Consider the following 27,629-nt stretch of genomic DNA (forward strand, 5'->3'; position numbering starts at 1 on the left):
CAAGTCCCACAGACAGGCAACAACAGTGTGCCACTCCAAGGACTATGTCACTGCACAGAAGCAGGCAGAAAACTCCTCTACTGATTCTGGTTCCCACAGTTGGAATGTCTAAGAGTAAAGATGAGTTAGGGAGCCAACCCAGGCATACAATCTGTTCATTTCCTTTCCTATCTACCTTTGAACAGTCAGAGACACCAGACATTTAAAGAACACTGTGAGGCCCATAATTGACATCACAGATTCCTTCCTTCTTCCTGGGAATAGCGGAGGTAGGTATTTGTGACTAGAGGAATGGGCCACAGCCGTTCGGTATGCCCTTAGACCACTTGGTTGGAGGGGGGGGAGAATAAACATTTCTCTAGAACAAAACAAATTCCTTGAAAAGATCAAATCAAGAGGGGGGTAATACCTTTCTGAAAAAAACACTCCGTCAACCAGGAAGAGCTTAACAATTTTAGACAGTAACCAGTGGAGCCCTGATATGCTGTGTAGCATCACAACTCACATAGCCCATCCTACATTATAATTTACTGGATGACCTTCAAACTGGTTTTCAGCAGTATCCTGTACAGCTGTACAGAGAATGCCATTGCCAGGTGTAGAAGATGCCTTCCAGATCCTTGACTTTGGTGATCCTTCCCATTTGATAATTGATGACCAGCCTGTGCCTTTTGATGTTGGTAACCATAAAACCTTTTTGGATGTTTTAAAAGACATATGGTTACCTAAAAACAGGGGCTGCCCAAAAAAACACCTGTAACCAGAGGCACATATATACAGCAAGAACAGTAGTTTATGGCAGAACATAAATAATTTTACATCACAAAATGACAAGAGGCTTGACCCATCAGTTAGATAATATAAATTGTGTAATTAATTCAGTCATAAGTTTAATAACAAGTGCTGTGTGCTCAAGGGATCACGCAGTGTACAATACCAAACCAATACCGCCAGTACCGCCATTTTGTCTTTACGGTGCCGTCTAGATGTCTAATCTGGCGACTACAAAACGGGACACTCTGTGAGCGCGCTTGACCCCGTAAGCTTTGAAACTGACAGCATTTTAACTTTGCTCTGCTACTTTTTTAGCCGTTTTAATAAAATATTGATTTTATTCATGAATTGTATTGTTCCATAGTTTAATTTGAATTTGAAACTGTCACTAGATTGGTTGTGGGTGGGAATTGAACCCTCAATTAGGAGAAGCTCCCTCACCGACAGCGCCATTTTGTCTTTACGGTGGGGTATAGTTGTCTAATATGGAAACTACAAAACAGGACGCTGCGTGCCAAAGGTTCACCTAAGTCAAGCCCGTCTTTGCCCGTCAGCGTCCCAGAGGAAGCTGGAGCCAGAAATGCTGCCAGCCATTTTCGTTCACACAGGGATATTGTTTCTTACAGCAGGTCAGACCTTCTAGACATTGGGAAACGGGTGAGTTGCTGCTCTTCAAAAAGTATTAGGATCACTGTAGAACCCTCCCAGCAGACCCAGAAGCAATAAGGCCTCCTGGTTCACCGAGGAACTCAAGGACTCCAAGAAGAACTGCCGTACCCTCGAGAAAGCCTGGCTCCGGGACCAGACCACAGAAAACTCTACCCTATACTCAAACTAGGGGCAAGATTCACAATTACACCTTTAGACCCTTCAGCCAGGTCACTCCTGACACCATGAGGGCAGCTTTGGGTGAGTACCCCATTCCCTTTGGTGGCGATCCTGAGATTGACACTCCTAGTTTGGAGAATTGGCTCGAAGATAATGCCTCTGTGTTGGTTCCCCTCACTACTCGTAAAGCTAAATCTGTTTGCCCCTCTGCACCCTGGTTTACGGAAACCCTTAGGAAAAGCAGGAGTGCTTGCAAACGACTAGAGAAAGTGTGAACAAAGCCATCGATAAACAAGATCTGAAAGCTTATTACAATAATGTGCGTACCGAAAAGAAACATTTCTTCACCTCTAAAATCAAGGGTGCGGCTCACAAGAGCAAATACATTTTTTTAATTATCAAGGACATTTCATCCCCCAGTGTAGTGAGCATGCCGTTCACTCCCACTTCTGTTTGGGTTCATCAGATGGCCAGCTATTTCCATGATAAGATCTGTTTGATAAAACAATCTTTTGTTTCCACGGATACGCTTAAAATCGATGAGGCGTGGGGTGCTGACCCCGCGCCCTCTCAGGTTGGTTCTTCGATCATCCAATTTCCCCACATTGCATAAAAAAATCTCTTGACATCATTGCAACACTAAAGTCTGGCTCCCCTTCAGACCCATGTCCTGCAAAAATTCTGATGAACATTGCCGAGTCTATAAATCCTGCTGTTAATTTAGTTCTGTATATTTCGCTAAGGCTAAAATCATTCCACTGTTAAAGAAATCAACGGCTGATCCTGCAGTCGCTTCCAACTATAGGCCCATAACCCTGCTGTATTTTTTCACAAAAGTGCTAGATAAGTAATCAATCAATCAATCAATCAAGAAATTTGTATAGCGCGCTACTCACCCGGAGGGTCTCAAGGCGTTAGGGGGAGGAGGGTCCACTACTGCTCGAACAGCCAGGTCTTGAGTTGCTTCCTGAAGGAGAGGTGGTCTTGGGTCAGACGGAGATGGATGGGGAGGGAGTTCCAAGTCTTGGCTGCCAGGTAGGAGAAGGATCTTCCTCCCATTGTGGCTCTTCGAATGCGTGGGACGGCGGCGAGGGCGTGGCCGGTCGATCGCAGCTGTCGGGTGGGAGTATAGAAGGTCAGGCGGTTGTTGAGGTACCTGGGGCCCAGGTCGTGGAGAGCCTAGTGTGCGTGTGTGAGGAGCCTGACCGTTATCCTCTTGCTGACGGGGAGCCAGTGCAGGTCTCTCAGGTGTCCGGAGATGTGGCTGTGCCGGGGGATGTCTAGGATGAGTCGTGCGGAGGCGTTCTGGATGCGTTGTAGTCTCTTCTGAAGTTTGGCTGTGGTTCCGGTGTAGAGGGTGTTCCCGTAGTCCAGTCGGCTGGTGACGAGTGCCTGTGTGACCGTCTTTCTGGTTTCGGTGGGGATCCATCGGAAGATCTTTCGGAGCATGCGTAGGATGTTTAAACATGATGATGAGACGGCATTGACTTGTCTGTCAAAAAGATTGGGTGCGAGACCCATGAAGGCCATGATCCGCATCTACAAATCAAAGTGCATAGCAATTGCCTCATATGGGGCCGATATTTGGGGCTATGTTCCAACACCAGGGATCCAAATTATAGAAAACAAGTTTATACGATCCCTTTTGTCTCTCCCACAATCATCCCCCACATATTCAATTCACTGTGAAGTAGGCTTGGGGTAATATCTCTGATTATTTAAAAATAGCCCCTTTATTACGATGGGTTAAAACCTGGCTAAATGAGGAAATCACGCTTAACCACCTGATACTCAAGGACTGTATGGCCCTGGATAGAGTGGATAGAATACCCTGGCTTGCGTATGTTAGAGCGGCATGCGTGAGGCTGAGGCGTCCGGAAATGTATTTATCACCACAGGGTCTCAGGAATGAGGATGTAGGGTGGATTAAGCGCAGCTTCCTCAAATTACTGGAGTTAGAAAGGGAGGAGGTTGAACTCAGGAAACCTACGGTGAGAACAATTTATCAACTGGTGATCTCCCCAGTCATGGAACCTTATCTGAAGTACGTGACTAATTCCTATCATCGTTTCCTCCTAGTCAGATTTAGGTTCAACCTCATCCACCTTACACTTGGTACCTATCTGAAGTGGGGGACCCCCGAAGATACCCCACCCTGCACCTGTGATAGTTTTTCTACACAGTACACGCTCCACTTAGTGATGTTTTGCGAGCACTATCTGGTGGCCCGCAAAACATTTTTATACCCTGTTCTGAAGGAACTAAAATTTGTCCAGGTGAGGCCTGCCCTCTTACATTTACAAATACTTGATTCCATGCAGGTTACTTAGAGCGTAGCCAGTTTTTTGGTAGCGGCAGCGCGTATAAATAAAATTAGACTCACCCAGAAGAATTCATTACCAGGATGACATATAACAAACTGAGGATTGTCAGAAATTGGGTTGGGCCTATCGATCTATGACACTGACCTTGTCCCTTTGTAGTGTAGTTCCTATTATCCCAATAGGCTCTGCGCATTGGAATAATATCTTCAATAGTATAGACCTAGGGCAGAGGTTAACTAGGTCTTCTACCGACGATATTAGACTTAAAGTTTTGTGTTTGCCAGCTAGCTCAGAGTTCACTAGAAACTTTCTCGAATAGGCAAGGAGGATCTGAACCTCCCTGGATAGACAAGAAGGGATTTAGTTTCTGACAACCATAGAACATGACAACTTTGCTCTCCCCTAATCAAGAGTGTATCTCTAGAGTCGTGTGAAAACAAAAGACAACTTATTTTACTCAGTCAGTTCAGTGCATTCTTAGTTTCACCAGTTTGTAGAGAAAGGAAGAGATGGGCGTGTTCAATAAAAGATGTTATTTATTGATCAGTCTCTTTTCTCGTACAAGAGAAAAGAATCGCTATTATTGCAATACTTATAGTTAAGTAAAGTGCATACAGTAAAGACAGAATTATAAAATAATACTGTAAAAGCATTGATATGGTTTCTGAGCCATATGATACTTAAAATGGATAAAATAGATACATACATATATACATTTGACTAATCGTACTCAACTGGTGCTTCTAACCACGCCTACCCCAGTGTACCTGACCTAAGCCTAATACGTGGGCGGGAGTAGATAAGTAGCAGTTTAAGTTAAGTTTGTTTTGCCAAGGGACTGACTCAAGAATTCTCTGCAAGGGATTATTCAGTTCTGTACCTGGGATCTAGAAGGTTGGAGGGCTGGTATCTCTTATCCCAGGTCTTCCAAGCCGCGAGGGCGGCTTGGAAGCGCCGGAGCTGGATTTCTCGGCAGGAGAAAAGCAGCGTCTCTCTCTCAGCGCGTCAGGAAGGAGGGGCAGCGTCTGTGGGCTTCGCTCTCAGCTGGGCTCCTCGGCAAGTCTCGCTGCTCCAATCTCGTCACCACCGCGTGTGTTTGCTTAAGGCAATGTCGGTAATATTTATACCTGAAAGGTGCCGAGATTGACGTAAGGATGGACATAAATACGTCAATAAGGATGTCATACGAACGGGTTCGTTCGCACATTCTTTACTGAAGTTCTCGATTAAATCAAAACAATGGCTGCGGGGATTTTCCCAGGTCCCTTTAGGTTTGATTTCTTTTGAGAACTCCGTATGCCTATCAGGGGGCTGGAGGAATATCGCTTGCCTAATTAGATGGCATGCGTTTTGACTTAATCAGATAACGCGCTTCTGTGCCGTGGTGTGGCTTAATCAGATAACGGGTTTTTGCGCCGTTAGATGGCTGCTAGTTAATTATTAACCAGACAAGGTTCAGGAATAGGGGGATCGATACAGTACCCATAGGAAATACATCACACCCACTCCACGTAATCTATGTCCATATTTACAAATCTAGGCATAGTAAAAAACTAGTAGTGTATGTGTATACCGTACCACCCCAAAATACATTCATATGCATTCTGAAAACTGGAAATATGAAATATACGAAAGATAATTATATGTACTATATGCACTCAAGCAGTATAATAATGCTAAATCTATAACGCATATTTTAACTCAGCATGAATAAAATGCGAAAACTACACATGAAATGGCTCTTAATACAGAAGAAAAGTGCGAGACCATTTCATCACAACATAAAATTTGTATGAACATGCTAGAGGGTAGCTAATGTCTCTAGATTACCTAAAATAGAAATTTAGTTCTCTAAGAATAGTTCTACTTTAAGCAGAAGATAAGTGTCCCAAAAAATTTTAAATATTTTTGGATTGGAAAAGAAAAATTGTTCCCGCTGTCTGAAAAACTGATGAGAAAAAATTCCCATATCGCTTTTTAAAGTTTGAAGGCCAAATTCAGGATGTAGGGAACTCCGTGTGCTAGCTTGCTCAAAGTCATTCCTTCTGCTCTGGTGAAAACATCATATCATTCAGATTGTTGAAAAAACTGTCTACAGCTTCTTGCGAAAGTTCCACTAACTCGGAAAAAGTTGTTACCATGCATTCATGAGCATGATTGCCTCCATTGATGTTTTGATCAGCATAGCTGACTGAAGGTCGTACCTGATCGATGCTGCTTTCATCTCGTACTTCACTACCCCTCAATCGCAGTGGTGAAGTCTCCACGAATGCCGTCATCAGGATAGGTAGCCGCTGGGGACAGCACAATGTATGAGCCGTTACCGGACCCAACAAGGTTTCTGCGTCCATTGGCACATCCGATTGTAGTGTCAGACAGGTGTCCAACACGCATTCTTCGCCACATAGCAAGCACCTTAATACAGGCATAACACAACGTTGCCACATCGGTCTAAATGAAAGAAACCAAGTCATGTTCAAGTCCCGAAGCCGTGCTAGTCCAAGGACTTTAGTTATGCGGTCCCGGTAGCCAATGGCTAGGATCGTTTCTTCCCTTGTCGCAGGTGTTTTGTCTGTGACATGGTTTGCCATAGCAAAGCAACAGGATCAAAAATAGGATGCCTGCCACTAGTCCCAAAAGGAGAGGAAGCCCGCCAAAAATGGAATGGACAAAGTCTGGAAAAATACCCAGGATGGCTTTGAATGGTGTTAAAGCTCCTGAAAACACTGTCTTAAATACACTTGAGACACCACTGGTATCAGAAATATTTAAGATTTCGTTCAGTATTTCTGCGAAATGTATGGGGGAATTAGTTGATAACAATGAATGAATCTCTGCCGTTGTCCTTGCAACTTGGAGATCATACGTTTCTTTTGATGACGTTAGCCTGATCGGCGTCTGTAGGAGCACTGTCTTCATTCTGCTTAAAGTATCAATTCGAATAGAAGCAATTTTCAAGTTGGGCCATAACCTTGCCTCCCTGTCTGGAGAATCGTTCGGGAACAATACTCGTTCACAGCACATGACCTTCCTAGTCACGGTTATGAGATAAGGTTTTCCGGGCAGCAAACTACAACATCTGCGATCTACTATTAGAATGTAACTCCCGTTCGAGAGCCTCCTAAAGAATGGTTCTATTTGTGTTGCAGGTGTGCCTAGCTGGTAACATGAAAGGTTATTTGAAGTCCCTTCACAGGCTCCATGCAAACTAATACCCTGACACAGAAGTGTACCGCTTAGTGACCTCGCACAATTATTGCCACTAAGGAACACACTCTGGCCTTTATCACTGACACATGCGTGTGTATAGGGCAAGTTCCATGTTGACTTAATGTACCCTTTACCCAACCTTTCATACTGGCCTGCCTGTATATATTTTTGGCAGTATTGAAACCTGAAAGTTGATATCGGAATATTAATTATCCCATGTATTATCCATTCAATGACAGGTCGTTCTGACATTGTCAATGGCAATCTCTCGAGTTTCTCAATGCTCAGGATTGTATAATCAGCACCCTTCTGTGCCATACTGATTTGTTTATCAGTAAGGTTAAAGATATTAAATAATGACGTTGTGTTGATTAAACGCCAAGGCACATAGCCTGAACGCAGATTTTGTAACGTCCAGCCAAGCTGTACAATAGAACGCAATTGGGACTGACCGTGTTGTAACAACAGTAAGTCTTGTGATATTATATCGATTGCTGAAGACACAATGCTGTCCAGAGAGTATATTCTGGAGGACAGAGTCATTAACCCATTGTCCACCACAGAAAGTGATTTTTCCAAATTAATACGGTCAATTTCCCGTATTTTCTCTGCTGTCTCAATTTGAGCTTCTTTCCAGGCTTCGTTATAAGCTGCATATATAGAGGCCGCTATGAAACGTTTTTGACGCTGTTTGTGTGGTCCCATAATGAAATCACGCAAGTCAGCACCTTCTGTAAGTAAAGTTAGGTGTTGCTTAATTTCTGCCAGTGTGGATGTTTGTAGCCATTGAAGGCAGAGCTTGCCCACACTGTAGGTGATTACTATCCCTGGATGTTGTCTTTGGGAATATCTAGGGTCTGGCCTGGTCAATGTGAACCCCTGTATTTTGTTCAGGAATCTGTCTTGACAGTTATTTGTATCTGTGGGCCAGATCAACCATTTTTTCCATTCAGGATGTGTTCTGTTTTGGTTTAATATATGGTTCACATCTATCTCAACATCTATAGAGCTATTACTGTTCACTGTTGGCTTTGGAATAGACGGTTTGTTTAAATCTTTGATTTTGGCTAAGCCAAGACAGGTAGTTTGTTGAATAGTGTCATTCAAAAATATAATTTGTTCTGGGATCATGCAGGCTCTAAACAATGATTCTATACCTTGTACTTGCCAATCTCTTGTACCCCAAACAGTTTTTGCTTCAATATTATTGTTCCAGAAATCAAAACCAAATGTATTCATTTGCTCAAAAAATGAATCTGAATATATCAATTTTGTGTTTGTAAGCATGGTCTTCATACCTGTCTTATTTGACAATTTGAAATAAAATGTTTCTGCTTTACTTGTGTTAAACCCTGAAAAGTATGAATATTTATCATAAAATGTTTTCGAGCTACCTTTTGGAGGAGTAGCACAATGTACCCATTGGTTATAATTTAAAACATTTCTAGGTTGTGCAGATTTATGTAGAAAATGGTTACCATAGTGGTTGTAGCAGAACATCTGATCATAATTAGACGAACCCTGCAAATAATCATGTTCTGTAAATTTAGCAGAAATCACTAGGTCAGACATCATATCATTAATACTTTCAAAGTCCCAATCATCAGCAAATGTGCTTGGTTTAACAAAGTCACTCAATGAGATCTTGAATTGTTGTGGATACTTCAGGATTTCAACCGGACCATAGATTTCATAATCAGTATTGTCCCATGCTACCCCGCCGGGTATAGGGTTGGCTGTGAAGTTGACTGAAGAAAGTTCTCTTTTCTCGACGTGTGAAGATGTGTGTGGTTTAAGGACCAAGTTGATTTTCTGGCTTGCTGTGTCCATTTTAGCATATTTTCCCTCAATGAAATGTCCCAAGCATAGTACCATGATGAGCCAAAGTATGAGGATAAATGCACCTAAGGCCACCCAAAATTCAATCCATGGAGAAATCAGATAGGTTTCTTTCAGTTGTTGACAAAGTTCCTTAGCTTTATCTTTAGAAGTTTTTGTTGATGGCTGTTTCTTCGATTCACTCAGATCTTCAGATGAATCATCGAAGTTGATGAAGTAGCCGGATGCTGTTCTGTCAATTGTTCCAATTGCTTCTGGATTACTTTTTGTTCTAGAAGTTTTCTTTGTTTCATCAGCATAGTCATATGTTACTTCATTGTAGGTTGGTGTGTCTCGACTAAATGTTTTTATTTGGGTTTTTAGAGGTTTAAGTTCCATTGCTTTATTGCATAGTCCTTGTTGATGTTCTGTAGGCATTTCGAATGTGATTAGCCTCTTAGTTTGAACCTCTGAATTTGTAGCAAACATTTGTGTTCTACTACTTCTTGGGAGTCCACTTGGCCTACTGTTTGTTATCGGCCACATGATTGTGGTTTTACGAGGTCGATGGATACAACTCGGTTCTCCTTTTTACCAGCAAGTGGCGGTAGTACTACTGATCTTGTCCCATTGACAGACAAGACAGGAACTGCTTTTCTGTAAGAAGGCCCAAATTCCTTCTTTAACGCGATCTTCTCTCTGACTAGATCCCCGACTTTTGGAATCCAGACAGGCCTTGCTGGGACAGGTGGTTTCTCTTCAGTGGTTGTTGGCTGCTGTTTCAACTTTATGTTGCTCAGGTCTTTCCTTGTTTCATTTAAGTCCTGTAAAATAGCCAAACGATCTTTGATATCAAAGCATTTATCTTTAACCACTGAAGTCTCACTATCAAGATCTTGGATCATCATTCTAGTCCCGAACAATAGTTCGTACGGACTGAATCCTTTCAGAGAATTTCTTGGCAGGTTATTTAGACTACGTTGGACACTTATTAAATGTTTGACCCACCCAGCTCCCGAACCTAATACCTTTTCCATTATAGATAGCTTTATGCCTTGGTTTTTTCTTTACACCATCCCGTATCCCTCAGGAAGGAAGTGAGAAGAGTCCCGCTATGCAATGCTCATTTGGCCATGCTTCCCCATAAGCTTGAGGGCTAAAGGGAAAATATTTAGTCAAAACGTAGCATGCTCCTAGCGTATATGCCATTATAGACTCACAAATCTTTTTATAACAGTCCAGACGTCAGCCGAGCGCTGGGGTCTACATTATAAGTGAAAATTTGTCTTTTTATGTTAATATGACGCTTTTTTTCATGATGGGTACTTTCTTATTGTCGTTGTTTATCTGGAGCGAAATGCCATGGCAATAGTCCTCCTCGCTCGCCACTGCGATCTCTGTTACAGCCTGGGCAGTTTTTTGCAAAAATGTGATGATGCAGACTCATGCCTGGCCACCAGTACACTGATTGTAATTCTTCTAGGGAATCTTTTAGCTTGAGGTGTCTAAGACCCTCACCCATATGTGCGTCTGCGATTAACAAGCCTCTCCTGTCCATGTTTGGAATTACCCTGTCCCCCACTCCAGGGATTCGAGCAAAAGGAACGGAGTTTGCATCGATTATGTATGTATAGTTGAGTGGGTAATTGATCGGTAGCGCTGAGCAGTCGCCTTTTGATGATGTTCTCACCGCCAGCACTGTTTCACGTCAATGTATTTTACTGTACGCTTTTTTGTAGCTACGGAAGCCGATTTAGTTGCAACCGCTGTGGCTGTCTCAGCCAATAAATACCCTGCAACGTGAACGCCATCACGCCGATGACTCACTGAATGTATCACGTGAGTTTTTGGTAGTTCTTTCTTTAAAAGAACTACTTGTTCCCAAAGCGCTTTCTGCTTTATTGTGGCACCTGTGTCATCTTTGTAACCATTCTGAATCCATTTCTACAAATCGTTATTGTATGATTTGATGCAGTAATGCGAATCGCACACTATAAGTGTCGGGAATTCGCGATCGGCATTATCTAGCGCCATTTTTAACGCTATAATTTCAGTTTGTTGTTCTAAATTATTCTCCACTGAGTGTGTTTTTGTCAATAGAGGTCTTAATTTACCTCCGCGCCACACTTCTTTTGTAACTTCACATGTGGGGTTGTATGCTTGTTCTCCCCAAACTGAGGGTTGACCATATCCGTCTGTATAGATTACACAGGCGTACTGTCGTAAGGGCAGAATGTCGATTGGCAGAGGGTATGTTTTTTCATAATCTAGACATTTTAATTCTTTCAATTCTGGATCAAAATAGTAGTATACTTTCTATGTAGTAATTGAATTTACCCATTGTATCCACTCTGGATTCAATGCTGTGGTTGGTAAATTACATGGGGTTGTTAATGCCTCAAAGGCTGATTCTGCTGTTCTGACTGTGATACGTCTACCGTCAGCTTTGTCTTTTTCTCTTGCTATAGCTGTTTGAACTGCATGAACAATGTTTTCTTTAACACTGAACTTCTTTTCAGCTTCTGTGTACAAGTGTGATTTGTATGCAATTGGTATCTTTTCTCCCTCATTAGAGGTCAGGTATGTGAATCCGCATCTTCCTGGGATGACTCGAATCACAAGGTTGCGTGTGTTATCACGTGTTTGTAATTTTGTTTTAACTAACATGTCTGTTTGTAAAGATCTCAAAATTTCTGTGTGTTTTTGAGTCCAGTTGATTCTTTTAAAATCTGGTTTTATTAGATCATAGAGAGGTTTAACTCTCTCTGCATAATTTATAATGTAAGTTCTTCCGAAATTTAGGAAGCCTAGAATTGATTGTAAGTTTTTTAATGTTTTAGGTGCTTGGATTACAGCACATTTCTCTAGGAAATTGTCAGCCAGGCTTTTGCCTTCACTTGATAGTTCATATCCTAAAAACAGGACTGTTAGATGGGCAATTCTTGACTTTTTAAAGTTGAATTTGTAACCCTCTGCTGCGAACCCAAGTATTATGGTGTTCACTCGCTTCAAGTGAGTATCCAAGTGATCATCTGTTAGATAGATGTCGTCGACATAAGATAATGCCTCGTCATCATATGTTTGTAGTAATTCTGTTACTCTCGCTGAGAATAATCCTGGGCTGTTCTTGAACCCCTGGGGCAAACAACAGAAATTTTTTTGCGCGCCATTTATTGAGAACGCCGTCAAATATCTGCTCTCTGGTGCTATATTTTGACAAAAGAATCCATTAGAGATGTCTAATGTTGTTTTGTATTTTTTTCGCACTATGTTATTCATTAGTGCAGCACTATGCGAGTTTTGTACTGCAAAGGTTTTGCAACATGAGTTAAGGTGTCTGTAGTCCAAAACAAGACGATATGAATTGTCTGGTTTGGAGACAGGAAACAAAGGATTATTCATTTGTGAGGTGCAAGTTTCAATCACCCCCTGGTATTCAAGTTGATCTAGGATCTCTTTTACCTGTTTTTTAGCTTCTTGCTTAATTGGGTACTGCCTCTGTGCAGTAGGTTGTGATTTTAACTGGATTTTGTGAGGAGGAGAGTCCTCATCCCATCCCACATGATTTTTATATAAGGCAGGGGCTTGAGCTACTGCCCACTTTCTTGCAAGTGTATATTTTTTATGAATTGGAATATGATTTGAGAAGGCAGGCATAATTATTTCTTCGCCATGTGGGCACTCCCTGACAAACTCGGGTGGCCAGTCCTTTTCAGCTAGAAGGATGTCAAAGCCCTTGGAGAGATTATCCCAAAATAGACCCCTTATTTTTCTAGTCTTATCCCCCTCTATACGCAATGTTATTTCATATATTTTATGAGGTTTGCTAACTCTGGTATCTGCAGTTTCCACTTGAATGTATTCATTTGTGTCCACTGTCTCCAGATGATTCATAAGGACTTTGCGAGCTATGCTCACTTCTGCTGCGCTGTCTAGCATTGTCTGAGTCCATTCTCCGTTTTTCAGCTGTGTCCTCAGTATTCTCGGCATGATTTATTACTTAAATACTGGCTACCTTCTTTTTTGGAAATTGTAATTTTTTATTTTGATGAGCAGGTTCCTTGTCTTTGGACTTGACGTGCTCTTCCCTGTGTTCTGATCGTCCTCTTCTTTCCGATTTCTGCGAGGAAGTCTGAAAAGATTGAGAGGGACGTGTATCAATATCTTGATATTTATCAGTTTTTTTTATATTATCCCTATTTCTAAGGTTGTATCTTTTCACAGAGGGCTCCCTCTGGGGAGACTTGCGTCCTTGGTCTGGAGATCTTTCTCTCTGCCGAGGAGACCATCCTCTGGATTGGAATCTTTTTTCTTTAGGATTGGATTGTTTATTTCCATCCCAGCTCTTTTTTTGAGTGATCAGATTATTTTTGATAAATACCCTTTCAGGACTTTCAACTATTTGGGGTTTCACTGGTATTCCACCCAAACTATCTCTTCCTAGTTCTTCATAGGATTTTTCTATAATTCTGGCAATTTCAGATGGTTGGTCTGCTATATTTGTCTCTTTTAACCTCTGGCAGATCGCCACATTTGCTGCTTCTCCCTTTATATTGGCTAGTAATATTGTCGAGACCTGCTTGAAGTCTTTGAGTAATTTCATACCGAGAGTTAAAGCGGGTTCTGGACCGTATTCATCTTGAATTTGTTTTAGCACATCTGGTATTACTGACATGGATGGTACACCATGTGTTTTTGTGTAAATGGAAGCAAAGACTGTTCCCCAAGTGTCACAGTCCTCCACATGTGGTGCGATTCCCATTGGAAGACAGATAGTCAGAATCCTGTGTTTCTCAACAGGGGTGGTATCTGGAAACACCGCCTCTATTTGAGTGATTTTTTGTGCTAGCCAGAAAGGAATTTGTTCCCGTTTTGCGGGTACTTTACCTAGACAGGACTGTATGTTCTGTGGTGTAATTTTATTTGTGTTCCCCTGATGAGGGGTCAGCTGTGGAATTTTAATTGCTGGTTGGACTGTTGAAGTCCGCATTACATATTGGACTAATTGTCTATGTATTTTTATTAATTGTTTTAGCTGTGCTAAAAGGTCTGCTGCAGGCATTTCTTCAATGTCTGGATGTGGTGTGTATCCGGCTAGGACCGGCCACGTTGCTCCTGGTCTACCTAGTGGACCGAGCCTGGTGATGTGATTATTATGTTTTAGGGCGCCATTAAACAAGAGCAGGTGCTCTTGGAATTTGAGTGGTATTTCCACCTCCTCGAAAGGAGTGTACTCATTAGGAGGTTCCTCTATTTTGTAATAGTGGAAGTCCTTTGTTACAGCGTTTGCTGCTGGAAAGTTTATCCATGAATAGAATACCTCTGTCTGCCGATATTCGTGTGCCTCAATTACGAATATGACTGTACCACCTCTTGGTGTCAGCCCATTTTCTATAAGTTTTAAAGTTATAGATTTTCTTATGTTGACCAGGATGAGTATTATATCCGGGTCATTTTGCAGCAGAGTATTATCAGCTGCTATGAGCTCAGCTGCTATTCTAGCTGTCTCCCTTTCTACTTCACTGTCTGACATTTTACTGTTAGAAAGGTTATTTTGTTTGTTTGCAGATCAGGTTTCCACGGAAACAAAGATTAGATGCACAATATTTTGGAACAGTATATCCTTCAACGTTGAATAAACCAATAGCCTTACATAGGAGTCTCCTCCTGCGAGGTTTGGCGGATATGACCTTTCACCCACTCCAGACGTCTTTGGAGTATTATGGGAAAAAAGGGGCTCTGTGTGAAAAAGCACGACTGAGTTACTCTAGTGTCTTGCGTTAGTTTTATCGCCTATCCAAACGGTTGGGCGCCATGTAGTGTAGTTCCTATTATCCCAATAGGCTCTGCGCATTGGAATAATATCTTCAATAGTATAGACCTAGGGCAGAGGTTAACTAGGTCTTCTACCGACGATATTAGACTTAAAGTTTTGTGTTTGCCAGCTAGCTCAGAGTTCACTAGAAACTTTCTCGAATAGGCAAGGAGGATCTGAACCTCCCTGGATAGACAAGAAGGGATTTAGTTTCTGACAACCATAGAACATGACAACTTTGCTCTCCCCTAATCAAGAGTGTATCTCTAGAGTCGTGTGAAAACAAAAGACAACTTATTTTACTCAGTCAGTTCAGTGCATTCTTAGTTTCACCAGTTTGTAGAGAAAGGAAGAGATGGGCGTGTTCAATAAAAGATGTTATTTATTGATCAGTCTCTTTTCTCGTACAAGAGAAATGAATCGCTATTATTGCAATACTTATAGTTAAGTAAAGTGCATACAGTAAAGACAGAATTATAAAATAATACTGTAAAAGCATTGATATGGTTTCTGAGCCATATGATACTTAAAATGGATAAAATAGATACATACATATATACATTTGACTAATCGTACTCAACTGGTGCTTCTAACCACGCCTACCCCAGTGTACCTGACCTAAGCCTAATACGTGGGCGGGAGTAGATAAGTAGCAGTTTAAGTTAAGTTTGTTTTGCCCAGGGACTGACTCAAGAATTCTCTGCAAGGGGTTATTCAGTTCTGTACCTGGGATCTAGAAGGTTGGAGGGCTGGTATCTCTTATCCCAGGTCTTGATATTCCAGCTGCCTGCGAGGGCGGCTTGGAAGCGCCGGAGCTGGATTTCTCGGCAGGAGAAAAGCAGCGTCTCTCTCTCAGCGCGTCAGGAAGGAGGGGCAGCGTCTGTGGGCTTCGCTCTCAGCTGGGCTCCTCAGCAAGTCTCGCTGCTCCAATCTCGTCACCACCGCGTGTGTTTGCTTAAGGCAATGTCGGTAATATTTATACCTGAAAGGTGCCGAGATTGACGTAAGGATGGACATAAATACGTCAATAAGGATGTCATACGAACGGGTTCGTTTGCACATTCTTTACTGAAGTTCTCGATGAAATCAAAACAATGGCTGCGGGGATTTTCCCAGGTCGCTGTAGGTTTGATTTGTTTTGAGAACTCTGTATGCCTATCAGGGGGCTGGAGGAATATCGCTTGCCTAATTAGATGGCATGCGTTATGACTTAATCAGATAACGCGCTTCTGTGCCGTGGTGTGGCTTAATCAGATAACGGGTTTTTGCGCCGTTAGATGGCTGCTAGTTAATTATTAACCAGACAAGGGTCAGGAATAGGGGGATCGATACAGTACCCATAGGAAATACATCACACCTTTTCTCTTTGTATCAAAGATTTTAACTGTTTTTAGATTGTTTATATGAACTGCAATCATGTGTATATCTTATTTCTGTATACTTTTAAAGTGTATAATAATGAATTTTGCATTGCTTTTATGGTTTTTATTAACCGAAATAAAGATATTTGACTGACTGACTGACTGACTTGTCTGGTCATCGAGAGGGAGGAGTCCAGGATGAAGCCGAGGTTGCGTGCGTGGTCCGTTGGTTTGGGTGCGCTGCCCAGGGCAGGGGGCCACCAGGAGTCGTCCCAGGCCGAGGGTGATGATCCCAGGATGAGGACTTCCGTCTTGTCTGAGTTCAGTTTCAAGCGGCTGTTCATCATCCACTCGGCTACGAATTTCATCCCTTCGTGTAGGTTGGTTCTGGTGGTGGCTGGGTCATTGGTGAGGGAGAGGATGAGCTGGGTGTCGTCGGTGTAGGAGATGATGTTGAGGTTGTGTTGGCGTGCGATGGCTGCGAGGGGGCTCATGTAGACGTTGAAGAGGGTGGGGCTGAGTGATCCTTGTGGTACGCCGCAGATGACTTCGGTGGCCTTGGATCTGAACGGGGGAGGCGGACTCTCTGGGTTCCTCCGGTGAGGAACGAGATGATCCACTCTAGTGCCTTCTCTTGGATTCCGATGTTGCTGAGGCGCTGTACTAGGGTGCGATGGCAGACACTATCGAATGCTGCGGAGAGGTCTAGGAGGATGAGGGCCGCTGTTTCCCCATTGTCAAGCAAGGCTCGGATGTCGTCAGTGGCTGCGATGAGGGCGGTCTCGGTGCTGTGGTTGGCTCGGAAGCCGGACTGCGAGTGGTCGAGGGATCCGTTCGTCTCGAGGAAGGCGGTGAGCTGTCTGTTGATGGTCTTCTCGATGACTTTGGCAGGAAAAGGGAGGAGCGAGATGGGGCGGTAGTTCTTGAGGTCGGTGGGGTCTGCTGATGGTTTCTTCAGGAGGGCGCTGAGTTTGGCATGCTTCCAGCTCTCCGGGAAGGTGGCGGTGCTGAAGGAGCGGTTGATGATGTCCCGGAGTTGGGGTGCGATGACGGAGTCGGCCTTGTTGAAGACGTGGTGGGGGCATGGGTCGGTTGGTGATCCGGAGTGGATGGTGTTCATCGTGTGGATGGTGTCGTCAGTGCTGACCGAGGTCCAGGCGCGGAGGGTGGTGGTGGAGGGCGACGGTTCGGTGGTTGGGTGTGTGGTCTGTGCGCCGAAGCTGTTGTGTATGTCGGCGATCTTGCTGTGGAAGAACGAGGGGAGTGAGTCGCAGAGGTCTTGTGAGGGAGTGATGTCGTTGTTTCCGGCACTGGGGTTGGAGAGCTCTTTGACGATGGTGAAGAGTTCCTTGCTGTTGTGTGCATTGTTATCGAGACGTTCCTTGAATGCTGCCTTCTTGGTGGTGGGGATCAGCTGGTGGTGTTTGCGGGTGGCGTGCTTGAGGGCGGTCATGTTGTCTGTAGTCTGTTTTTTTCGCCAGGCTTTCTTGAGGGTGCGGCAGTTCCTTTTGGAGTTCTTGAGGTTGTCATTGAACCAGGAGGCTTTCTTGCTGCCGGGCCTGCTGGGATGGTTTTTCATAGGTGCGAGGTCGTCGCAGTTGGTGATCCACTGTGTGAGGTTGTTGGCTGCTTGGTTGGGGTCCGTTGAGCTGGTCGGCGGTGATCTTGTTCCAGCTCCTGCGGGGAACCTGTTACGGGTGGTGGTGAGTCGTGGTCTTTCTGAAGCTGAAGTGTACGCAGCTGTGGTCTGTCCAGTGGAGTCCGGTGGAGTGGCTGAAGGAGATGTACTTGCTGGAGGAGAAGACTGGGTCAAGCGTGTGTCCGGCGTAGTGGGTGGGGGTGTTCACCGGTTGCTTGAGTCCGAGGTTGGCGAGGTTGTCCAGCAGGGTGGTGGTGTTGTTGTCGTTGTTGTTCTCCAGGTAGAAGTTGAGGTCCCCTAGGAGGATTTAGTCGGCGGAGGGGAAGGCGTGCGGGCTGATGAAGTCTGCGATGTCTTCGCTGAATTGTGTGCGGGGTCCTGGGGGTCTGTAGATGAGGGTGCCTCTGAGAGTGGTCTTGGGGTCGGTGTGTATTTGGAAGTGAAGATGTTCGGCGGTTGTGAGGGTGTCGTCGGAGTTGGTCATGATGCGGATGGTGTTCTTGTGGACGATGGCGATGCCTCCTCCTGTCTGGTTGATGCGGTCCCTCCGGGGGATCTTGTATCCGTCCGCGATGGCGATGTGGGGCGCTGAGGAGGTGTTCATCCATGTTTCCGTGAGGAAGGCGACGTCTGGAGATGTGGTGTCGAGCAGGTTCCAAAGTTCTACGGCGTGTCTGTGGACGGAGCGGGTGTTGAGCAGGATGCACTTCAAGCGGTTGCTGCTGGTGCTCGGCTTGGCGGGTGCAGTACAGGTCCGGATGCAGGAAAACTTGCACGATTGGCAGTTGAAGGGTCCGTGGGTGCGTCTTGGGGTGGCTCGGTAGCAGCCGGGGATCCGTCCAGTGTTCAGTGCGTTGAGGGTGGCGGCGTCGTAAGTCCGGCGGGTGGGCTGGCATCTGCGGGGGCCAGGGGGTCTGGCGCTGGGCGCGGTCCAGGCATGGACGGGCGTAGACAGGCTTGCTTTTGGCGCGCCTTCGGCGCACAATCGCCGCGCCCGTTGCGCGTGCACGCTGCGTGTACATGCGGACTCTGCCATAAATGGAGAGTGGGGGGGGGGGCGGAGCGAGGGAGGAGCAGCTGGGAGGCGGGAGCGGGGTGGCGAGTGGGGAGGGGAGCGGTGCGGTGAACAGAACAAAATGGGGGTGAGGCCGCGGGGGAGCAGCGGCAGGGAGCGGGGAGCGGGTGGAACAGCGGGAGAGAACGGCGGTAGAAGCACAAAAATAGAATCAGGGGCACAACAGTGGAAGCAACGACAAACAAATCAGGGGCACAACAGTGGAAGCAATGAAAACAAATCAGGGGCACAACAGTGGAAGCAACGACAAACACATCAGGGACACAACAGTGGAAGCAATGAAAACAAATCAGGGGCACAACAGTGGACGCGCAAAAGAGATACTGGCACAACAGAGAAGCAAAATACAATTACTGGCAGTGGCGGCGGAAGGGGAGACCGGGCATACTCAGGGTGGGCCACGCGGCGGGTGGAACGAACCGGCGCTGACGAGGTCAGGTCAGGTCAAAGATCCCCGCCTCGTGGACACCTCCTTAAGTATAAGTATGTTAATTTAGTACTAATAGAATATGTTCAAGTGAACCATGTTCTCCATGATTGTCAGTCGGGCTTCAGAGCCTCCCTCAGTACTGAAACAGCGCTACTGGAAGTCTCAGAAATGATCAAAACACAGTTGGATAAAGGGGGTAGCTTTGTGGTGATATTATTGGGCTTGTCTGCGCCTTTGATACCGTGTCCCATGACCGGCTCCTGCGAAGGTTGATGGAGTGTGGTATTGGGGGCACGGTATACAAATGATTCGCCTCCTTTCTGAGCGAGCGGCAGCAGGAAATCTGGTCCATTCCTCTATGAGCAGCAGTTCCACCTATGAAGGTGGGTGTCCCACAGGGTGCAATTTTGAGCCCAACACTCTTTAACATTTGAATGGCCCCCCCTTGCTCTCCAGCTGAGTCGCATGGTGCAACGTTTATTTCCAATGCAGATGATATGCAACTGCTGTTCACGTGCGACAAAGGGACAATCTTCAGAGGGAGTAAGATCAACAGATGTTTAATGAAGGTCTTTTGTTGGATGCGACTCAACCAACTAAAGTGCAACTTAGAAAAATCTGAAATTATCTTTTTTGGTTGCCCTCCAAGTGAGGATTGGAGCCAATGGTGGCCTCATGACATGTCTCCTCCCTCTGCTCCGGTTAGTGCCGTAAAGAACTTGGGAGTTAAATTGGATGCTAAGACTCAAATTAAACCGTTGCTGGCACATGTTTTGCTCTGCTAAAAATGGTAAAAATCTTTCTTACTCTGCTACCGGTTGAAAACCTTGAAACCGTAGTGCAAGCCCTAATTTCATCCATGTTGGACTATGTTAATGTTCTATATCTGGGCTTACCAGAATATCTACTCAATCAGCTGCAGGTTGTTCAGAACGCCCCAGCCAAAGCTATTCTTATGGTGAATCCTAGAACACATATGTTGCCCCACCTGAAGGCAATGCACTGGCTCCTGGTCAGAAAGAGGATTCAGTTTAATGCTCTTGTGCTGACCTATCAAGCATTCCATGGTACGGGTGCTGTCTATCTGAGAAGGAGGATCCAACGCTACAAGCCTCAACGGGTCTTGAGGTCCTCAGGGCAGTCCCTCATGTTCATCCCCAAGTTTGCCCATTCTCAGGCAGGGAGACGCTCCTGTCAGGTATTAGCAGCACATCTGTGGAATGATCTGCCTCTGAATCTCAGACAGGCCCAGAACTTGCTGATTTTTAGGAGACAACTAAAAACTTGGTTGTTTCAGCAATAGCACTCTGGTAGGCAAAGGTGGAGCTCATTTTGTTGCAGTTTCTGGTGGTTTCAGCGCTGGGACACTCTATGTGAGTAGCCGTGCGCTTTATAAATTCCTATTTTCATTTCATTTGATTTCAATGCAAAAATGTGCAGAACAAATAAAGGCAATTGAACGATTTAGTAGTCTGGGCAAGGCCAGATCAAATCATGTATTTCATGAAAACAATTCACCGGTTTAGTGTCCCCATTGCCTTGGTTGTTAACGGTGTTTCTATCCAACGTTATTTAGTGGTCATCATCAGAATTAGGCCATAGTTTAAGTTTGATACTGGAGCAAAGCATCTAAAAAATCTAGAAAATTGGAAAAATATAAACAAGTGGACCAGAGTAAAAGATATTTCATTTAAAAATATAGGTTAGTGACCTCTATTCAGTGGTACACACTTGCTGGGGCAAATGAACTAATCTGTGAGGCAAAAAGATAAAAATATATATGTTGAGATCCAATATCAAAAAACTGTATAAAGAATTACTCCACTGTGGGGAAAACCAATCTCATTTGCATTGTTAATTAATTGTAAAAATTACTTACTCAGTGGCACATAAATCAATACCACCATAAAGCCAAGGTCCATGTTTAAAAAAGGAGTGGATAAGAAGATATCTGCACGCTGGATAATTCAATTTTCCACTGATGGAGCATGCTTACTTTTGTGCTTCAGAATAGCATTTACGGCAGAGCCTCCTGCAAGGTCGGCTAGTTGTGTATTGTCCGTCCACCAGGATCAGGATGCATGCGATATCGCTGACTGCCTAAAATTGGTTCCAAAAGCGGTACAAAAGGGGGTGGTGATGGACGGAGCATCTGAATCAATCAAACACTCAGATCCAGTCAAAAGATCTGGGTTTAATCCATCACCGTTCTTTAGCCCACTCTGCCACCCCAGTTCAGACATGGCTATATGCAAATCAGTCTGATCCTGTGCCTCATGGGAACAGTCCAGCCCGATCTGCCAAGCTATGTCTTCCCTGGACCGGAAACAAGCTTCCGAGGACCGGTTTCTGGAATTCCAGCCGTCTTCAGCCCGGCTTGCTTGAATCCAGTGGCAAAGTGAGCAAGGGACTGACGTCTGAGCATACCCTGCCACACTTATGGCGCAAAAAGCGGTACAAAAGGGGGTGGTGATGGACAGAGCATCTGAATCAATCAAACACTCAGATCCAGTCAAAAGATCTGGGTTTAATCCATCACCGTTCTTTAGCCCACTCTGCCACCCCAGTTCAGACATGGCTATATGCAAATCAGTCTGATCCTGTGCCTCATGGGAACAGTCCAGCCCGATCTGCCAAGCCATGTCTTCCCTGGACCGGAAACAAGCTTCCGAGGACCGGTTTCTGGAATTCCAGACGTCTTCAGCCCGGCTTGCTTGAATCCAGTGGCGAAGTGAGCAAGGGACTGACGTCTGAGCATACCCTGCCACACTTATGGCGCCAAAAGCGGTACAAAAGGGGGTGGTGATGGACGGAGCATCTGAATCAATCAAACACTCACACCCAGTCAAAAGATCTGGGTTTAATCCATCACCGTTCTTTAGCCCACTCTGCCACCCCAGTTTAGACATGGCTATATGCAAATCAGTCTGATCCTGTGCCTCATGGGAACAATCCAGCCCGAACTGCCAAGCCATATCTTCACTGGACCGGAAACAAGCTTCCGAGGACCGGTTTCTGGCATTCCAGCCGTCTTCAGCCCGGCTTGCTTGAATCCAGTGGCAAAGTGAGCAAAGCCAGTGTCTAACCCAGGGTGCTGTGGAGTGCAAATAAATGATGGATTTAGGCCCAGATCCTTGTACTGGGGTGAATGTATGACATTGTTCTACATTCTGTCCATCAACTATGTTTTTTGCAATGCTGGGTATGCTCAGACGTGAGTCCCAGGCTCTCCACACCACTGGAGTCAAGCTATCCAGGCTGATGAAGGCTGATAGCCAGAAACCGGTCCTTGGATGCTTGATTCCGGTCTGGGAAAGACATGGCTTGGTAGTTCGGACTGGACTGTTCCCATGAGGCACAGGGTCAGAGCTGATTTGAATATAGCCAGTGTCTAACCCAGGGTGGTGTGGAGTGCAAAAAAACCGATGGATTTAGGCCCAGATCCTTGTACTGGGGTGAATGTCTGACATTGTTCTACATTCTGTCCATCAACTGTGTTTTTTGCAATTTTCACCCCGAGTGGGCTGGGTATGCTCAGACGTGAGTCCCAGGCTCTCCACACCACTGGAGTCAAGCTATCCAGGCTGATGCAGGCTGATAGCCAGAAACCGGTCCTTGGATGCTTGATTCCCATCTGGGAAAGACATGGCTTGGTAGTTCGGACTGGACTGTTCCCATGAGGCACAGGGTCAGAGCTGATTTGCATATAGCCAGTGTCTAGCCCAGGGTGGTGTGGAGTGCAAAAAAACGATGGATTTAGGCCCAGATCCTTGTACTGGGGTGAATGTATGACATTGTTCTACATTCTGTCCATCAACTGTGTTTTTTTAAAAATTAGTTTCAGTCACAGTGTGTGCACAAATGATAAAAACAATTTATGAGGGGCCTTTTAGAAAGGAAATTTCCTAGGAAAAATCAGTAAATGTAATGAAAAAAGGAAGTTTCTTTTTGTACAATTTTTTTTAAAGGAGTAAAAGATATCAGGCAGCCGAAGAATTTAGCCCACCGATGAGGCACAAGGCAGTTAGTTAGTGGAATGCAACTTCGAAATTAAGGGGACAAACCAGGTAGATTCACATGACATAATATATGCTGATTGCACTTTATGAGAGTAAAATCAATAAGAAGTTGATACAAACACAATCCAACAAGTTCATATATAAGAAAACTTAATAGCAATTATGTTTCCATAAGGATTTACATCAGCATACTATGGGACTCGTAACAATGTCGGTCTGAGTTGCCTCCGACTGACATCGCTGCGGTCTCCGACCGACTGACACTGCTATGACGATGCGGCCGCACATGGTGCGGGTGCAAGCTTCCATTTCTCTATGGGAGCTTTTGCTGTGGTTGGCAACTGACCGCAGCACAAACTCCCGTAGAGAAATGGGAATGTCTGTTAATCCCTGCACTGCGTGGCAGGCACCTCATTGTGTCTGCCACACGGTGCAGGGATTTACAGAGGGGCACCTTAGGTGCTACTCTGGCCCGCAACCAGAGGCTGCTGAGGCATGGGGGCCCTACTAGGGGCTCACAAAGTCAATTTCCAACAGGCTTTTCATGTCGGAAAGCCCGACATGAAAAGCATGTCGGAAACTGACATATTAATCTCCACAGTGGAAACGCCGCCCATAGGAGATTATATGTGTTCTCCGACTGGCCGATGGGCTCCTTGAGTCCATCGGAAGCCAGTTGGTCTGACCGGTGAGTTTAAACTCAGACTGCCTACATTGCAGGAAGGCGGTGGGACTTTAAACCGGGGTGGGCGGAGCTGGCGTAGTGCTGCTACACGTAGTTCCACGTAGTTTGAATAAAACTCTGTGGAACTTTGCTCCGCTCCGCTATGCTACACTACCCTCCTTCCCCACTCGCAAATTAATTAAAAATGAAAGAAGAAGGCACTTACCTGCGTGGCGCCTCCTTCTCTGTCTGACCTCTCTCCTTCTGCTCCTCACTGTCCTATGAAAAAACTCCTACGTTGCATGTCTGGCACACGTGCATGCGCATGCGCAAGACGTATAACATAGTTTTTTTTCATAGTAGATGGACGTCGAGAAGCAGGAAGGAGTGCGGCCAGGCAGAGATGTAGTCAGGCACTCAGGTAAGTGCCTTCTTTTTTCATTTTTAATGAATTTGGGAGGGTGGAGGGGCTGGCTAACTCCGCTCCAACACGTAGGGGAGTTTTGCCTAAACTCCGCTTTCACATCGGAGCACGGAGTAGGCAAAAATCCGGGGTTACTTTAAACCTAAGATGTCGGTCGGTGAGCCTCCGAGGAGCAGTCGGAGGCTTGTCAACCAACATCATATTAGGGCCCTAAATGTGTATCAAAACAAGCAAATGACATGAATTTAAAGCAGGCAGCAGTTTCATCAAGAACAGCGACATATTTGAGAGGTGGCAAATCAGAAAAAAATATTACAATAAATGCCGAAGTTACACCAACAGCAAACAAAAAAATGAAAACTTGGTAACAAAATATTAAAATGTGAAAAACACAGTTTCAATTGAGACAGTTTCAAGTGAATATAACTGAGTTACACTCTTGCATGGGGTTTAGTCCCTCTATAATACTGCTACACTTCAGAAACAATCGGCATTTAGCGTTGTTTAGCAAATACGTGAACATCCCCACACTGTGGTGTCTTGACCAATTTGATGACCTGCTGTCTCGGGACATTTTCAGTGTTTTTTCCATAGACTATGCACCTAAGGGTGTTGTTGCTACCTTAAATGTAATCCTACTATGGTGTTGACTCTATTGGCATCTAATGTTCTGGGTGGTCTATCACGTAGATGTAATTGCAAGGACAGCACATCGCATACATTACATTATGGAGTTCCAGTCTGTGAAAGACCTGAGAGTATATGTAATTTGCCTGTGGCTGAACTCTTCAGTGTTGCTTGTAAAGCTGCACATGATACAAATTTCACATCCATGATATCCAGTGATTCTCTGCTGCCCAAACAAAGCCTTTTTATTTGAGATTTAAGACTGGTCATCTCCATCACAGGTAAACCTTAAGCCAAGGCTTCCTTTGATGCAGTATCCATGAAAATGAATGAGTAAGTGAGAACTTTGACCTATGTCATTGGCTTCCATCCTACTCTAAAATTCTATGTGAGGCTCCAGTAGGACTCCAAAGAGAGTAGAGACAGAGAACTATTAAAAGGGTCATGCCCTATGAAAAATATAGGTGATGGTCATCATAGGTAAGATGTTATAGTTGTATGCAGCAAATCAGCAATGCATATGTAATTTGATTCGATAAGGAGTTGGTCCTAAGAAACGGGGGAAAACGTACCTTATCTGTTTTATTACTTTAAAAAAGACATCTTTAATGACACCAAAGGGATGAGGCTAAGTCTGATTATCATGCTCAAAATGTGGCCCTGAGGCACCTAAACTTATTATTCGAATGTGCTGAAATCTGACACACAAAACTGGTGCTTTAACATTTTGGAGAAGCTGATCCCTCCAATGACCTACAATTTATGATTAGCATATTTCATTCCTAACTCAATTCTACTGAAACAGTAACTCAGTAGAATTCACTACGAATGTTCTAGGTTCTACATTTAAAACTTTGAGGGTCAGCCAGAGTTTTTAGTTATGTTTTGGCCTCTAGTAAGCCCCACTTTGTAGCACCTGTACCCTTTCACTCGTACTAGTCATCTCCTTCATCAGGATTCTCCCCACCTCTAGCCAGAAGAGACAATGTAAACCATTGCCACAAACTGGTGGCTAGCATAACAATGGCTAATAGACTTCAGTGTATAAGGAAAATAACCACCCAAGGTATGGTGACTTCATGCAGGAGCCAGCATGTCCACCCAATGCTTTGATTGGTGACCATCTCTTGCCTACATAATTTTACTTGCACATGCAAACCTTTGGCAGTCACAAAGCCTTAATGTGTTCCAGAGCCACAAATAACCGTTCCTCCCTAAAATGGATGCCTTTGTCAGCTAAGTTCACTTCTGAACCAAGAATTTGTCATATTCACAAACTGTTTGGTGCTGAGGAGAGAGGACAGGGTGCCCGGGTCCGGCATCATTCTGTGGTGGCAGTAGCACACAGTCAGAGTTCATCACCTCCGATAAACGTCGTACAGGGATGGGGGAGCAAGAAGGTTAGCAGGGGAGGGGGGCGGTCTCACCTCCCACCCGTGAAGTCATCAGCCCGGGCTGCAGCGCAAACCGCCTGATTTACATTTTTTCATTCGAATACACGCGATGCTAATCTTTTTAATCTTGGCTTCTTTAGGGGTAAAATCATTTCCATTTGTTTTTGTTCCACTCTATCAGACACAGCGGCTATACGATTAAATGATAACAGTGGACCTAATAACACAAATACAATATAATGTAATGAAAGTAATGTTGATCTAATCCGCTCTTTTTATTGCATCCTGAGTGCCCTTGGTCTTATATTTTTTTGCTGCGCGTTTGCCTTTGACTTAGTGGCGTCTTTTCAAGAATGCAGGAGGATTCGTAAAGATTATGGCATTATTCGGTGAAGAACAGCTTTGCCCGGGGGCACCTTTAATTACAAAACGCTATCACCGGCTGTATATTTTTGTTTTGTCGAATGAAACAGCCCTAAGCTACCAAGATGTATCAAATATTTAAAGTGTTTGATCGTTCCGACATCGGTTATTTAGATGGTTGTGTTTGCCTGCACATTAATGTTGTTTTCCAATCATTTCAATTCACTTTCGAGATAGTGATATCCTGAGACGAAATAATGGAAAGGTCACTATAAATGCCAGAATCAGGCTTTTCTGCCTGCCGCAGTTGCACATTTTGTATTGCTTTTCCTGGGGGGAAAGTGGAGTTTTATTTCGTGTGTTTCTTTTTTGTTTATTTTGAATGTTTTCAAAAGAAATTACATCTTACATTATTTTTATCTTCCAACTCCGTAGATCCGCATGAAGGTGTGGCGTGAGAAAGACATTGGGAGAGAAAATAAGACAGAAGGACACAGCCAGAAGATAGAGAAAAATAGAGGCAGGCAGAAACATTGTGAGAGAGTGTTGCAGAGTAATATGAAAGTGAGTGGGCTTGTGTGTGTGTGTGTGCATATATATATATATATATATATATATATATATATATATATATATATAGATGTAACAATATATATGTGTGCATATATATATGAGTTTGTGTGAATATATATATTTGTATATAAAGAAATCATGAAATTTCAAAAGTAAACAAATAATAGTAATAGCAGTAGCGGCCCGTGGTGGGAGTGCTGCTGAGTGCTGACGTGGGGCGGGGAGGGGCAGGGTTGGGGGTAGCAAACGTCGGATTACGGCTGATTAATTTCATTGGGCGCGATGCAGCGC

The 27,629-nt window shown here is 44.5% G+C and overlaps 1 long non-coding RNA gene across 1 annotated transcript in view; it reads left to right on the forward strand.

Annotated features, from left to right (window-relative positions):
* LOC144771584 (uncharacterized) overlaps positions 1–27,291 on the forward strand; it is a 121,400-nt gene extending 94,109 nt beyond the window's left edge. The window contains exon 5 of the long non-coding RNA XR_013599371.1: positions 27,201–27,291. This is a non-coding gene — a long non-coding RNA (uncharacterized LOC144771584). The remainder of the gene's footprint in view (positions 1–27,200) is intronic.
* Positions 27,292–27,629: the final 338 nt, after the last annotated feature.

The sequence above is a fragment of the Lissotriton helveticus genome, chromosome 1_1 (genome assembly GCF_964261635.1).
Source record: "Lissotriton helveticus chromosome 1_1, aLisHel1.1, whole genome shotgun sequence".
Classification (NCBI taxonomy): domain Eukaryota; kingdom Metazoa; phylum Chordata; class Amphibia; order Caudata; family Salamandridae; genus Lissotriton; species Lissotriton helveticus.